General features: G+C 45.0%; 1 long non-coding RNA gene across 1 annotated transcript; it reads right to left on the bottom strand.

Annotated features, from left to right (window-relative positions):
- Window positions 1-5587: 5587 nt before the first annotated feature.
- LOC136439101 (uncharacterized) lies at window positions 5588-7489 on the bottom strand. Its single transcript, XR_010756491.1, has 2 exons — window positions 7363-7489; window positions 5588-6003 (listed from the first exon to the last, which is right to left on the bottom strand). It is a non-coding gene; the product is annotated as an uncharacterized lncRNA (long non-coding RNA).
- Between the last annotated feature and the right edge of the window lie 8555 nt (window positions 7490-16044).

Here is a 16044-nt window from a genome sequence, read left to right as displayed (position 1 = left end):
GTAGCGAGTGCGTGTGGTGTTTTGTTGTGCGATGTTGCGGGGAAGGTTTTGTGTAGTGTAGGTCTAGTCAGGTGCGTGTCAGATAATCTGTGAGTACAATGGGCGGTGGAAAACTCTATACGCTGTAGACTTCTCGCTGAGAACTGTGGTTGTACTGTATTTCCGTTGGCTTGTGGCTCAGCATTGTATTCTTCTGAAGCAGAAAAGTATCGTTTATGCGTTAATGTAACCCCTCGGTGTGCCATTACCGCGCTCTCCCCGACGAACACCGACACAGACCCGAAATTACTGAGAACATGATCTGTGATCTACAGTTTTGATAACCTAATTCTGTGTTTCTACCAGTATTATCATGCCGCGGTAATATGGTTAGATCTAATATTTTGTGGCGGCGGCGCCCGGCACTTGCCTAACTGTGTGCTTCCACCTGCAAGTATCGGGTCGGGTTACTGGTAACACTTGCTCCATGCTGCCTCACAGAAAGACAAATGTACAGGCATCTTGCCCCTGGACAAGGGGGTTGGAAGGGGCATGTACATTTGGGAGATTCGTTATTGACGAGGAAAACATCGTCTCGGGAGATGACAGAATTAGGCTACTGCCCGGACCGTGTCCACAAAACGCCTGGCCGGTGCTGGTGGTATTGTTTGGGGGAAGTGGATATGTGTTTACTACGGCAACAATGTCTTTTCACGCCGTGTTTCGGGTCCGATGCGTCCCAAACGATCTCTGCTTGTGTCACACACACACGTATAACGGTTGGGATTTTCACGTGGCTTTGTACATTCACTTCTCCTAGTTTAAATAACATACAATATGGACTTATCGCGATAATCACCAATTCGGAAACATTCTCCAAAGGTTTTGAACCCGCATACACATTTCCTAATCGATAGACAGTTGCAACTGTCGTGTATCAAAATCATGTTGAACTTAACGTAATATTCGTATTTCTGTACTCAGCCCCAACTGGGAGAATCACACCGCACGACGCAATTTTGTTTTCGGTAGAAAGGCGATGGACGCGTGCCCCGGGGACCATAGCGTCCGGCCCTTCTGGCAATTTTACATGCCGCAATCATAACCTATGAAATATTCGATAAAATACTTACGAAAATTAATTCTAATTACTTCTGAAACATATACGATTTCATAGAATCTAGTCAATGATTTCGCTAGTTTGTAAGGTTTCGTCTCAGGATGATTCTTTATTTCGGACGCAGCCATGTTTATCGGGCTGTATCGGGAGAACCCCTACCTTGCCATTGGGGACGCAATCAGCCGCACGCCGCATGATTTGGCGGTTGAACCGCGGCCTTGCCATTGACAGCCTTGATGAGAACGACCTCTGGTCTCCTGCAGTCTCTTATTTAGATATTGGAGCACTGAATAACCTCGCAACAAAGCAACTGGGACTTGGCCACGTGGGAAAATCAAGCGATTTTACTTTCCATACTCAGTCGACCGGGAAAAGGCGCACGTTTGATGAAGTTATCGAGCGGAGGCCGGGCCGAGCATATGTGTTTGGGCACGGTGGTTTGGGGCGGGAAAATAGCGAGGCGATTTCTGCAAGCATTAGGCACGGGCGCTTTCCCCTGCATTGAGTACAATGCTTTCATGAATTGATCTTGGATCGAATTAGTGATTCAGTCGATAATTCCCACGAGGGACTTTTATGTTCTTCCTGTACTAAATTATATCCAGCTAACACGAGAGCAGGTTTATTGAAGTGCATGTAGTTTGCAGGCAGACACAAACCATACAAGTATACAACTCAGCGGAACCGAATCTACGCCGCTGCCGATCGCATTTTCATAAACTTTGTGCCGATCTAAGATTGCTAGAGTCGCGCCCTGGTTGTCAAACTAGAACTGCAAATCATATCATGGCCTGTCTGCTTGTGTTTAGTTTTATTGGCGGTCCTACACGTCAGGTCCAACTGACAATTCCAGCCTTTTGTAGGCGGTGCGCCCGGGTCTCTGGCCGGCATTATTACGCACATTGATCCCGCGACCTTTTGGTGGCTGCGATAAAAGGCCATTTTCTGCCTGTCGTTAGCGTTAGGAGATTGCCTGAAAGACGTCCATTCCACAATACCACAATTAATGGATGTGAATATACGTACTTTATTCCTGCATATAGAAGTCAAGTTCAACTCTGACACTTGTCTGGGTCGCGTCTTTTAAAAAGAAAACGATTTATCCGTCTGCTTTTTTCTAGTATGAGTTATGATCCGATGATTTCTGTGGCTCCTCGGGCCAGTCCATTTGTTATTCCCGTGTCTGAAGGGATGATGAGGTGGATTTGCCCGGAGAGGAGCCCGGTTGATCCCTACGCTCCACTCTGCACGGCCCGGTACCGACGTGTCCGTGGCCTTGGGGGTGGGAGGCACGACCCCAGAGAGGACCCCCACACAAACCTCTGCGGTGTAGAAAAATGGTGTGTTTTCCCGGGGTTTTTATGTACAGCAGGGCTGATCCGACTTTTCAGGGCTTAAGTCGCGATCCTTTGATGTGGGACATTGTGATGGCGGTGTACAATCCATGTTCACACACACGGGAGCACCAAACAGCATTTTAACAGATGTTAGTTATAATTTCCCATGTCGTTGCTATCCAAACAAAACTGAAGGTCTTTCCCGAAGAAATTACACATCTTGGCACTGCAGGACTCAATCCGCAGTTCTTGTGTAAACAGTGGGAGCAGACGGAGGGAGATATCCGTGACATCGCTTCAAGGTTGTTAAAAGAACTCTCGGAAACAACTGCCATTTCCTAAGGAGAAATCTGTCAGACAAGTGACAAGAATCGGAACGTCTCAGGGCTACTTCGTACATGGTCTTGGGGAGGGGACCTCATGAAACATTTGGACGGGATCATAGACACGCAGCATTTGCTCGTGTGTTTTTTTTTTTATATGGACAAATATTGCGGCTCAGTAGCCTGTATTTGGTCCGGATTAGTCAGAAGTTTATGAATGAGATGGAATGTTATTTAAGGAAATAAAAACACGAGCTCCCTATCAAATAGGCACATTGGTGTGTGCACAATTGTACGCTAATCCAGACGCTGACATATGGACAAAATAAAAAAGTTAGTCAGATATGTCTATTCTTTGCTTCGACTTAAATTGAATGAGTCCAGGAAGTCAGGTACGCCACTAATGTATTTTCTTCGGTAACGTCTCTAGTCTCAAGGAAGTTGTTGCAGAATGTGTCATGGTCATGACGAAGCCAGAAAAGCGGTTTTGATTTGATTTTTTCTCACCTCTTTCCTTGGTAAATGATCAGGTCTAATGACGGGATATCATCTTCCGACAATCATCCTTGAGACCACGGCACATCCCGAGAGGGATGACACGTCACGGCCCAGACAGACCAGCATACCTGACCGACAAATACGACATCTCCGTCTGTCTATATAATCCCGGAATCTCAGGGACAGACGTATCTGTGGCGGGAATGTTGACGTCATAATTATTTCCAGGGGGAGTCCAGAGATATTTTTTATTAACGCGTCTCAGCAAAGCGTGTCATCCAGAACGTGCTTCTCGCTGACTCTCCACATCTTCTGTGTTAGTCGTGCTGCATGCGGTAGACCTCAGGCCCTGGCCTCTCCTCCCCATCCGAGCTCTCCTCACAGCCGCAACCAGGGCGTGAAATGTGTCCAGACCACCGGCAAGCGACGCCTGCCGGGCCGGGCTGGTCGTAACAATCCTTCCCAGTGTGGCGTTCACCTTCGCACCAGCGTGACGTTCACCCCTGGGCGGTGGGGAGGGGGGACCACCATGGAACCGGCACAGCAAGCTCATCCATCACACACATCCACTCGGATTAACTTCACACAGTTAAATAGGAGGAGACAGAACGGACCATTATAGTCCGCTTCGATTTGGTGTCGGGGGTCTGCGTCGACACACTGGGCACCGCACCATAGGAATTCCTAGGGACACATGAAATAGCTCATATTGTATGGCTTGTTTTTTCCTCATAGTGTTTGTCAGATTTACTCTTTCTCCTTGTACATAGTGTATATGATAGGTCATGATACAGTAACTGATTCAAAACATGCCAATCGGCGTTGTTGTGTCGTTGCGTGTCACCCACCCTCTGACGCAATAGTCTTTATAGATCTTCCTCTCGCCCCGCGTCGAGTTAAACAACCAGTTCTATTGTCCTGACTTGACTTAACAAATTACCCACCCAGCTAAGGCCAAGGACGTCTTTCCACACAATATGTTTTTGTCAAACTGAATTTGAGATGGACAGAGAAAACGCTGTCCTGGCGCAATTGCACGGACACAAATTTGTTTCGGTGGGAAGTCGGTGATTTCACGCAGCGTGGTTAAGTTGGTAATGACTGCCTGAGTTCTCCACGCCACATGTAAACCATTTTCCGTCCCGTCCACCATGCGGCGTCTGTCCCCAGGCCACGTTCACCCCCATTTAGCAGCCGACTGACAGACAGGCCTGTTGTCAGTGTACACAACATCCTGTCCTCCACCTGCCTGGACCTGCCGCCACCTGGTGGAGCCTGCTAGTCTCGCGAGAACACACGAGGACTAGCCCGAGACCTCCTCACTACCCCCAGACCCTCATTTGTTGTTCCCCCGTGACCTATGAAACGGTAATATGTGTAAGTACACGGCCTGTAGTTGTGTTGTTACGGACTGGGTGTAGAAAGAACACAGTCGTCTGTTCTGTGCAGGTCCGAGCCGTGCAGAAGGGAAGCCGTGCGAAGCAGCATGAGCTCCAGTCGGCTCCGTGGGACAGACCCCTGAGTCCTGAACCAACCCAACATGTGTTGGACATGGCTTACAGCCCGTGGCAAGGGTCAGGGTCCCGCCGTGTACATGAACAGTCCCAGACACGACCATATATCACCCAGCAGGCTGCCCCCCTCCCCCAACCCCTCAATGGCTGGATTGTTGCCGTTCTACCGAGACCCGCCGCACGTCCCCACCCCTCGCACCTTGGTTCAGTTTTATCTGACAACAGTTCTACACCAGGGCGGGTTTCCCGTCCGTTCTACCCCACAGACCGTGCGCTGTCCCCCTGTCTGTACACAAGGCCTGTAACGTTAGTTTGTCTCCTCCACACAATGTGCTATCAATTGTACAAAGCACACCGACCGCCGAGTATCAGACTTGCTCGTATGTCTTCTCGTGCCCAATCAGGATATATCAGATTCCTCACGCGACCCTTGGCTGCTCCTTGGATGTTTTCCTTGTGTTTTCATACCCTCCTTAATTAGATACATGCTTGTCTTCGCACCTTTATGTAACTTTAATTTTCCCCAGGCGTCCCACAAGGTTAAATTTCTCAGATGCTTCAATTTCAAATTAATCGCTGTCCCACTGAATTCTCATTCTGTCGACCGTAGCAAATGTGAGACAGTGATAATAATGAAAAAAATTCCCATAGACACGGGCCATATGCACCACCCTTGCCTCAAGGCTAAAGGTGACGAGAACACAAATTATACCTTTGGAGTCAGTCGGTGGAAGTTGAAAATGAGAAGCTCGCATTGTCGGCTATTATGTCTTGTTGTTCTCGGTGTATCACTCATTAGAGTAGTAATAGTTTGACGACATTGTCTGCATGACTTTTTCGGTCGATAAAACAGCAAATAAGAAGGCGGTTTGTGGTGTGCAGTGGTGCACACATATACGCACCTCACCTAGTTCCAAACTGTCTGAGACTGAGAAGACTTGAAGAGTGACAAAAAAGGGTCGACAACAAATTACGGTTGACAGTATTGGCTCAGTCCTCTGTCCGCCCGCGGGTATGTTCTAAACCTTACCAAGATGACGCGTGGATCACCTGGCCGTACCGTCTCCCACCTGACGGGACATTACTGCTGTTAGCGGCTACATAAGTTCACTGTGAAGACGGCCTCGACACTTCTTCAGTGGAAAGATTGGTGGGCCGGGCCGCCTGATCCTGTGAGATTGCTGTGATTGCTCTGTCCCAAGTTCTGTCGTATCCTCCCCCTGAAGGCATTCCTGTAGACACGACGAAGAACATCAATCATATCACTACTTGTCGCCCCGAACGTCTCCATTCCTTTGTACTGTAAAATAGCCCCTTATTATTTCGTGCCATGATAACAGCGAGGTCGCCGTGTCACATTAGTGTATATCGCAGCTTTCAAAGCAGCCGAGAAAAGGGCCCAATTAAAGAATTACAAGGTGTATACACGGTCTTTGTGGCGGGAGAACACGGCCAGGCCCCGGCTGTCCGCCGGATAACCCCGGGCCCGACCAGGTTGGCGGTCCGCCGCTAGACGGATGACCGTGCCGGGACGTGTCGCAAGGCCGAGGTTATATGTCACCTCCCCAACTGGGACATTTCAGCCGTGCCACAAGTTTGTGTGTGACTTGTAAGCCCGAGCACTTACACGGTTACATGCTCCCCAAACATGGGTCATTGGCGCGCAACAGTCGATGGCGGCAGTCGTGTGCATACCTACAACAACCATTCAAAATCTAGACAGGCGACAGAGAAAAGCAACTGTTTTGTATACATTATGTAGTTCAGTTAAGTAATGACCAAAGAATTTCATCTTAAAGATCGCAAAGCTGAGGATCTTTGCCAAGTTCATTTTTAACGCCCAAAGAAGTTCAACATCGTTGGATTCTGGTTCAAATTCACCAGCAATATTTAATTGATATTGTTCAACATCATCAACAGATTATAAAGCACAACGACAGAGTAGTAATGGATATGGGAATTTTAACATCTCTTCGTTATCCTCTCTCATTAAAAGAACACAACTTTCTTCTTCGATTTTTTTCATTACGGTATCCAATGTTTTTCTTCCATATGGTGTAACAATGGTGATATGCCATGGATTATATGCGTTGATATGTATGATACAGATTTGCGCATCGTGCCTGTAATCGGTTTAAATCCCTTCCTTCTCGTCTAACAAGGTTATCAAAAGTTTGTACTTCAAGGAATTGCGTCTCAAGGACTTTTCTTTAAGCCGACTTTGAAGGAACGCTAGCCGATAAACGTCATCGTCTTCGTCACGGTCTCTTTCAGCCGATTACCGGCAGCGCGCTTCAAAGTTTCGCCGCACGTCAAGCTCCTTGTGCGCTTAACGGTTTGGCAACGACACAACAGTAACCTTCATTACCACAGGCTTAATGTCATTTGGAAAAGAGAACTTTTGATTGGCAAACCATTTTGTCCTGTCAACTTTCAGACCAATAAACGCTTAACGTAATTGACTTTATACGTCGATAGGGGCGAAGAACAAACAGCATCGCCCGAAAATAACCGAAGACCTCCGATAACGGTGGAATTCCAGACAGCCTTAAATCTACACAAAGAATATAGCTGAAGATTTCATGACTTACTAATCTCGGGTCCAACTGACCATCGGCTGCTGACTTCGTCCAGTCGTGCTAGCCATCGAAGTTTGAGCATGCGCACTGGGACGACTGTGTCACTATCCGAGACACTTGTTTTTACCTGTGTTTTTTATGCTTGTATATCTGTGGTGGTAATGTATACATGATAAGGAGAAGTTGTTTTCTGCTCTGTAAGCTTGACAATTGGCGCAGTCGCCCCTGTTATCTGCGGTGCCTGCAGGGTCGCGTCATGGAGCATACCTGTGCCCTACACTTCCGTCCCGTATCCGTCACCATGGCGACGAAGGGCGGTGGGAGATAAGGGCGGAAAGGTGATCTGTAGGCAGAATAGAAGCCAGAAATTCTCCGCCAACAGAGAGAACACGTCTCGGACTTGTGCTAACTGTGTTGGACACAAGGGCGCTGATAAGAGAGGGGAGCGATGGCACACCGTATTGTACAAACATGAAGAAGCCTGGCAATTTTCTCGAAATCAGGTTCCAAACTTTTGTCGATGAAGCTACCTTCTTTCCAACAAGGATCTCAGAATAACCTGACCTCGGTTCCTGATTTTCTTCAAGTGACAAAAGGAAAATAGATGGTATACGCATATACGCTATCGGTATGTCATGACTTGTGTCTTCAAAAGACGCTTGAAGAAACTCTATAAATAAAGCAAAACCCGTCCTTTGTTTTCATCTATTTGTTTTCTTTGCTTATCTATTTGTTTTCTTTTGTTGAGGTAGAAACCGTTGTTCTCCTGGGTTTTAAAAACATTTGTTCAGATGACAAAGTAACGCGTCGGGTGGCGATTGAAGGTTTTCTTTTCAAAACTTGAATTGTTTATTTGTTTATTCATTTGGCATGCATTGTATTTACAAACATGCCAGGGTTGCCCAACTAGCTTAAGCTATTACAAAGGGCAACCCTGGGAGAAAAACGTTATCATTACAAATAACATACATAATCATTTCATTAAGCACACATAGAAATCACTACCAAATTAATTAAGAGGTTGACATACGTATTTACAATTATATACACGAATTAACTATTTTAGACAGTGTAGAGTAAAACTTCTTACATTCTATTGAAATACTTGCGTGTAATTATAATGATAACAGCTAGTGTCGCATAGAAGTGTATACATGTGTATATTAACTTAGACCAAGAACGGGTCTCCTAGGGAGGCCCAAGCTTTTCCTCTGAAGGAGGATACAGAGGTAGCTGTACGTGTTTCTGGTGGAAGCAAGTTCCAGAGTTTGGTAGCCCTGTGGAAGAACGCTTTCTGAGTCCTAACGCTTTTGGGAGTTTGCACAGAGAGGTTATTTCCATTTCGGAGGGGATATCTGGAGTCTATGGAAGATGATCTTGTTGTTGGTAGAAGACTGAGTAGGTGGGGTGGGCAGTGTCCGTTCATGAGTTTGAAGAGGGTGGTGACTGTGTGGAATTTACGGCGGAAGGTGAATTCGGGACTACATGCTTGCAAATGTTCGTTCCATCGTAGACACTGCCCGTCCAATGGAATAGTTGTTCTAATAGTTTTAAGTTGTTATGTTCTTTTATAAACACTCTGAATAAAAGTCATTGTCTCAATCCTTGGACCAGTGCATAGCCTCCTTTGCAGGCCTTCTAGACGGCGCCGGCGTTTATTTTTGAGGGGGGAGCTGATTCGTCACTTTCAATAGGTTCTTTTGCTGGAAAGATCGTTTTGCCGCCATAGGGCTCTCTAGCAAAAGGCCTGCAAAGGAGGCCACAGTACAGAGGATAAACGGGAGCACACACATCGACCGGCGCATACCTGCACGGATCCCGCTAGACTTTGATTGACAAACGCCATTCTATCGATCGCGTCAATATGTGCACACTCAGGGATAACGCGCCCCTTTTTGACCTCACAGGAAGAGATACAGTCCGACAAGTACCCGACAAGATCGGCTTATTTATTGTGTAGTGTTTGCTGTCAGTTTGTCAAGTAAAAAGTACTGTAAATATCCATTATTTGTTCCTTTTGTTTTGTGAGGAGTGTGTGGCCTGCTGAAGACATAACTGGCCGGATGTTTGGTGCGGTTTGTTGTAGAACGGCTTATTTCTGAAGGATATTAATGCACTAAGAAATAAATTGATATATGCCAATAACTAAATTTACTTTCACAGAGCCTTTTCTTAATGATATTGCAAAGCAGCGGTTTTTAAATTTGTATTTCGAAGGTAATTTCAAAGTGACGCATGGATTTCCTTACCAGTTTGGTTGTAAGTCCTGTAAAGCATAACTTCGTACAACATCCACATTTTCAAATCCTGGGAAATCTGATACGGTTCAAAGGCACCGCAGGCGACAAGATGGCCGCTAGCCACACCTGTAGGATTCTTGTAGGATTAACACAGGCGTCTTATCACCACGGGCAGAAAAAAACTATGTCAGAACACACATTCCTCCAGATATCTATTGTATGGACATTACTCCCGGACATGCATTAAGGGCGATTCCGCAAATTCTTCTTGTATCTCTCCGGCGTTTTTACATACTTTCGTCAGGTGATGATTGGACTAGGGCAATTATCGAGATTTAGTTGTGAGGGTGCGGTACCAAATACGGAGTTGATGACAGACATCAAAACATCATTAGTCATTACGATTATCCGTGAACCTTATTTACATTACGGTTGTTTACCAATCATCGGATACAAACAAAACCTAAAATCATCAATTGAGTGACAGGCGTAATACACCGATGTTATTAAGTTACTTCTGTAAGTTGTCAAGTTGTTACTTGTGAAGTATCAACCGCCGCATGGCGGGATTTTGCCTGTGTCTCTTAAGTCCGAGTTTAATGAATTACTGAGCTGGCGGTTTGGCTGACACCACTTTGTTGTAGTGTTTCTATTAGTTTTGAAAGACGCGTCTTTTGCGTTTAACCGCACAGCGCCACATACAAGTCAGTCGTCTCGGTGATGATACGGGTTGGGAGGGAAGAGGGGACTAGGGCAGGTCTAATTGGAACAACAGGAAGGCGAAAATCCCCAACAGAGTCTCCGTAATGCAACTAATGAGTAAAAAGGATTGGTGAAGGAGACCAGAACATGCTTTTAAACACCACGCTACTCCCTACCCGGGGGCACGGCCCGGCTCCTGCTACACAGCGCCTGATCCGCTGACGCCTGGGCCGGCTACAAACCTACTTTGTTCGATTGTCTGGGAGGCTTGAGCGGGCTTAGCCGCAGCTTTACCTGTCTCACCAGCCAACACATGACACCTTCCCGGCAGCACCCACGGTGCTTTCTGCTTCTCTTCAACTTCTGTACGGCCACATTTGTGTGACTTCTCTCCCCCCCTGCATTCCACGGGCCTCGTTATTTTCACTCTAGGTCGTCACCGACGTCATTCCTCTGACGTTTATTCCTCAGTTGTCAACCCTGAAGTCTTTTTCCTGTTGTTTACCTGCTAATCTCAGGTGTTTACTTTGGTAAGATTCCTGATCGGAATATCTTGTAAAGGTTAAGTCAGGGCAAGTTTTCCACCGTCTTAATTCTCTGGAATAGCTTTATCCAATAGCGTCGGAATGCAAGTGTTTTAGTAAGACATAACAAAGCTAAGCGCGCAGTCTTAAACAAAGAAGACAAGACCAGCGAACGACTTCCGAGAAAATCATTCTTTTGCAAACTTTGGCATACCTCCGCAGGTTATGGCTGGTGCGCATCGCATTTTTCCCAGGCGCGTCAGACAATGTTACAAGCATTACAGAGCCGTTTTTCTCCGGCTTCCCATAGCGGAGTAAATCCCGCTGGAGACAGGATGATCCACACCTTCAAGGCTGATGCTGGTTGCTGATACCGCAGGAACACCAGCAGAACCTTCAACAGGCTTCTTGGGAGACCCACTACTATCGTTTAAGTACTACTATCAACGCGACAGCTTTCTTGCTAAATTGGTTTATGATTGTCGTAATTCATCACTTTTGTGTTTATTCATCATATGACAAGTGGATGTGTGGCAAGCATGAGATAGTTAGAACAATGAATTTTTCATTTCTTAGGAGGGAACAACCTATCAATCTCTTCCATATCTGCCTACGGCGAGCCATAGTCTTTCATCAAGGATAACATACCGCATAACTTCATATGCTTCGTAGCTTCGAGTCTCCCTCCCTTACCTGGCCCTGGCATGGTGTAAGTCCCCCCACCCCCCGCCAACAAAAGTCATCGTAGCCTGGCAATCGGCCCTAAACTCAACTGTCTTATCATACACGAATATTGATTTGTCAGTCTTGCCCGCCAAAAGCCAGCGCGTGCATGCAACAGTAGCCACATTTTCAGTGCCAGTTTCGAGGCTACCGAGTTCCCGGTGCCTGGTCTGTAGACTAGACAAGCCCTGATGTCAGCACCGAGGTATTTCTGGCAGCGCCGTCGCCTTGTTTGGGCGGGCTCGGGATCAGAGAGGCTAATTTCTGGACTCGGGCCTCACACTTCGTGACGCCGGGCTACAGACGCACAAGTCCCTGCGGTCGGGCTGATGAGAGCAGCTTAACTCTGGCCCAGTTGTGACGTAGTTGGCATCAGGCAGACATAGCCACTTATTTAGAGAAGCCATTCTGTAGACATTCTTCGTGATACATGTGAGAGAGAGAAGGGAGTAATTAAACACCTTGATATTCTACAGTTAAAAATGTTACTTTCAAATACGTACATCTGTCAACTTGTTATTACTACGGGAACGTAGTATTTACACATAGATGTACATTATATGTGGTTTTGGTGAAGGAGTGCTGTATATAATTATAGTAACTTCAGTCTAGACACCTGAGACTTACCTCACCAAAAATAACATCATTAGGAAAGGTCAAATATATATCTGATATGCATGTTTTATCCCAGATGATATCTTTATTGGCCATTTTGTGGTCACTTTGACGCAAACCAGACGTTATGGTATGATAAACGTCCCTTTGCGCTATTTTGTTATATCAATGGCTTGGCTTCTCAGCCAATCCGCATCATTTTTTCGGCATCAACTTGACGCCAGACTAGCCATTGTTGTCGCACTTCCACAACCGTTGGGGCTATTGGCGCTTATCAATAATGGCCTGTTGTCAACAGGCCACATTTATCTGCAATTTTATCATCAAGGGGTCCCCTTATTTATCTGTATCATAGGGATTATGAGGATGCGACGAAAATAATCTATTGTCGGTGATCAGCAGCTGCTTACAAGATACTGACACTTCTGTAAGACACCTTTCTTCTTGTGTTTCTTGTTCTCACTCTCTTCATTTCCTTGATTTAGCAACAGCAAGCAATAAAAGCAATGTAAGGTATATATCAATGCTACTTCATCAATTGATATCCCTCAATATCTCAGTAATGAAAACAGTTTCTCCAGGTATATGATGCAAGGCACGCGTCCAGTCATGAGCACCGTGTAAGCTGCACACAATAAGTGGCTCTTATACACAATAGGTAAGTGACAACATGACGTGATCAGGACCATGATGTGTTCTCTGTCGTTGTCAGTTAGTCTTGAAGTTTAACAGACCAGGATTTAACTCGGGTCATCCCATTGCGAAGACGTTTTGAGGGGAGGCATATGTTTAGACCACATTTGCTTGATGTTATTTTTTTATTACATACTATTCTTCAGATTATAAAATTCAGATTATAGGGGTATTAACATTGTTTTGCTCCTTCTCTAACACATGTGTCAGAGGTTCTTAGATTAAACCGTCCCCACATATGCAATGGTACAACCCTCGCTACCGCGACCCACATGCATTGTTGCACGCACGTTGTAAGCTCGGAATTACATTTCTGACGCACAAACAAGCGTATTTACCCGTAATAGCTGTTACTTCTCTGTCTTGGCGACAGGCGGCCTGTGCAGAGTATGGTTAAACAAAGGTGTAGATCCCCCCTGACGTGTACAAACTAGTAATGACAACCCCACCATGTCTCCTGAAAAGTGCGCCTAATTATAGCCAGTCCAAATATTAATCTACCAATACTCACAGTATGTACCGTTTACACACACACACGCCCATGTACAAGAGGGAGGGGGGTTCTTCCAACAGACATGTCCGGGGTTAATACTTGTGCAACTAGTGTACTGTGCCACAGCAAACATCACTCCTTGTCCGGTAACTGTTTTCTTTTTGACGCAAGTGTTTTAGCTGGGCGATGTACTTATTGTGTAGTTTAGTTTGCAATTCACCTTGTTGCCTTCCGTGGAGGTTGAAGTATCGCCTGCTAGGCTGTTTATTCCGACGTGTCCACAAATGGTAGAACATGTGTACTGTCTGGGGCGAGACACAAAATGGCCGGTAGAACAGACCAGCTTGTTGTGACCACAGTTAAATGTGTCGGTGGCGTTTAAGAGCAGGTAACGGAACCAGAAAGCGATCACAAGTGGAAAGTTGACGCGTTGTCCCTTGCGAGGGAAAATCAACCTATATTGCTTGTTTATTTGCCGCAATGGTGCCATCTGTTGAATTTTTCCATCTCTCAATTTATCTCAGATATCTTGATTACACTGTCGTCGTTGCAAGCAAATGAAATGTATTTCCAAGCGATGGTCTACGCTGCACTACAACTGAATAATCACGAAAAATCAATCAATCATCAATTGATATGATGATCAGTTCATATTACAGTATCCTGATTCCGTATTACAGTAATCTTGATCACAACGAAGAAAAAGCGGAACGAATCAAAGGATAAAAGAAGCCTTCTACAATAGAAAAGAAAAACTATACACCTATCAAAGACAAGTAATCAGTTATTGATATGCCCATGTACAAATAAACATTAGGGCTAGTACGGGAATAAAGCGGTCCATAATAGTACTCATCACAAACCACTTAAGCTATGTGAATAGGGCATCAAGTTTCTCTTACAGTATCTGAACACAATATTGATAGGCTCCTAAACTCTCGACATCTCATTTTGACAAAACCACCAGTTGAGAGAGACCTTTGCAAGAGTCTCTTCAAGAGAGCCTGATATCCGAATAGAACCCCTCTCGCCGTGTACATATTTTGTTCCTCCTTTCTTGGCCTTGTATAGCTAGCTGTGTTCCATGAGACCCGGTGTTGTGGTGTAAGGGATACGTCTATGAAAGCATTATTCCTCCGGATATAGCACGACACAACGTGTTGTTTGCAGGTTGTTTATATAGCCACCTGTAGAGAGAGGAACGGGAAACCATTCTCTATGACCCCTCTATAGCTCAGCATAAGAAATAGAGATATCGTACCTGAATCTAAAGTAAAGACGTTTCCGTCTTCCTATTCTCAGTTTGTGATGGGCCATTTGAATTCTCTGTTTTCATCCTTTACGATACCTTCCGTATTGCAACACGGTAAACATGAAGTCGGTATCACGCTGAACAATGAAGTCAGCCTTTCCGTCTACTTTACTTACCACCACCCCCTTGGATGGACACCAGAAACTATGTTTGTTCTGTTAAACATAGTGAATGTGAGTGCTATTGATATGGTGATTACAAAGACCCTACTGATATAATATTAACTCTAATGGTGCTGTTGCCGAGTTATTAAGGTACTCTTTCTCACCTGCTTAATCCTTGTCACATACCTGTTGAATATCACCTGGAAACGTATCAGGTTATATCATGCAATATTGCACTCTATAGTCTCTAGCTCTATTCATATCGCGGATTTAGATATAGATATAGTCTAGTGAGTGGTTTGGTGGGTGGGTTTGTGAGTGAGTGAGTGAGTGAGTGAGTGAGTGAGTGAGCGAGTGAGTGAGTGAGTGAGTGAGTGAGTGAGTGAGTGAGTGAGTGAGTGAGCGAGTGAGCAAGTGAGCAAGTGAGTGAATCAGTCAGTCAGTCAGCCAGTTGAATCATAAAAAAAGCTGTGAATGAGTGTGTGAGTGAGTGAGAATATCAGAGTCTCAATCACAGTCAATGGAAGACAAAAGCTTCACAGCGCCAGTCCGCTATCAAGATTGATCGAGGATCAATTATCAGTGGATCTTGTTTACAAAATACTCACCATGCATGAATCGGAATAAAGGTTACTAGCATCAACAAAAATTTTTAAAGAGCGAAACAAAAGTTTGAACCTATACAAGGTTAGAAAATCAGCACTAGTAGAATTCCCAATCAAACTACTGTATGTGTCAATGTTTATCAATATGTAAAAGAAAATAAGTAAAACTTGTTTCTGGTGAAGTATACTACAGACATATAACGTTACATAGATTGTAAGTTGTGATGTCCTTTAGTCTTTTTAGATATCACGTATTATCTATCACACGGAATGAACGACTGTCAGTAAACTTGATCGATGTGGCGGTTTTACCGCCAGAACAAAAGATAAAAACGCCGAGGTTTGCACCAGAAAACTGTTATTATGTCGTAATTACCTGAACAACAAAATAATTGGGCCCTTACAGAGCCAGGCCAACCATGCCTAGATCTTGTGCAAACAAACATACAACGATTAAAAAAAATGTAAGAAACTTTATGACCGCAAACCAGGTGGGAATTGTGACACTTACGCTAATGAATACTATAACGATGGTAATGAATCATTCTAGATAACACATACACAGTGATCATGGTTTTTCTACTAGAGAAATCTCATACAGTAATCAGAGAATGTAGTTGTATTACTGATAACATCATAACACAAGAACACAAAAGGTAAGTCTGCACCTGAACGACAGGTGT

Source organism: Branchiostoma lanceolatum, chromosome 7 (assembly GCF_035083965.1).
Source record: "Branchiostoma lanceolatum isolate klBraLanc5 chromosome 7, klBraLanc5.hap2, whole genome shotgun sequence".
NCBI classification, from domain to species: Eukaryota; Metazoa; Chordata; class Leptocardii; order Amphioxiformes; family Branchiostomatidae; genus Branchiostoma; species Branchiostoma lanceolatum.
This window is presented reverse-complemented; position numbering and strand designations above follow the sequence as displayed.